The sequence below is a fragment of the Panthera uncia genome, assembly GCF_023721935.1.
Source record: "Panthera uncia isolate 11264 chromosome C1 unlocalized genomic scaffold, Puncia_PCG_1.0 HiC_scaffold_4, whole genome shotgun sequence".
Classification (NCBI taxonomy): Eukaryota; Metazoa; Chordata; class Mammalia; order Carnivora; family Felidae; genus Panthera; species Panthera uncia.
The window spans coordinates 90,867,075-90,867,407 of record NW_026057585.1 but is presented as its reverse complement, the minus strand read 5'-3'; positions in this window follow the sequence as shown (position 1 = coordinate 90,867,407).

Below are 333 nucleotides of genomic sequence, written 5' to 3'. Positions count from 1 at the left end.
AGCCCCATGTCGGGCTCTGTGCCAACAGCTCAGAGCCTGGAGCCTGCTTCAGATTCTGGGTCTCCCTCTCTCTCTGCCCCCCCCCAGCTCACACTCACTCTCACTCTGTCAGAAATAAATAAACTTTAAAAAAAAAAAAAAAAAGTCAGACGCTGAATTGACTGAACCACCCAGCTGCCCCAGATTTCATTTTGTTTTTAAATAACACAACTCTTATATGATTGAATTGGCACGCTTCCTATTCAAATACACTCCATTTCTGCATAGCTTTTTGTCCCCTCTAATGCAGAAGTAGCCTCCAAGTCCCACACCACAAAAAAAGACTGACATTCG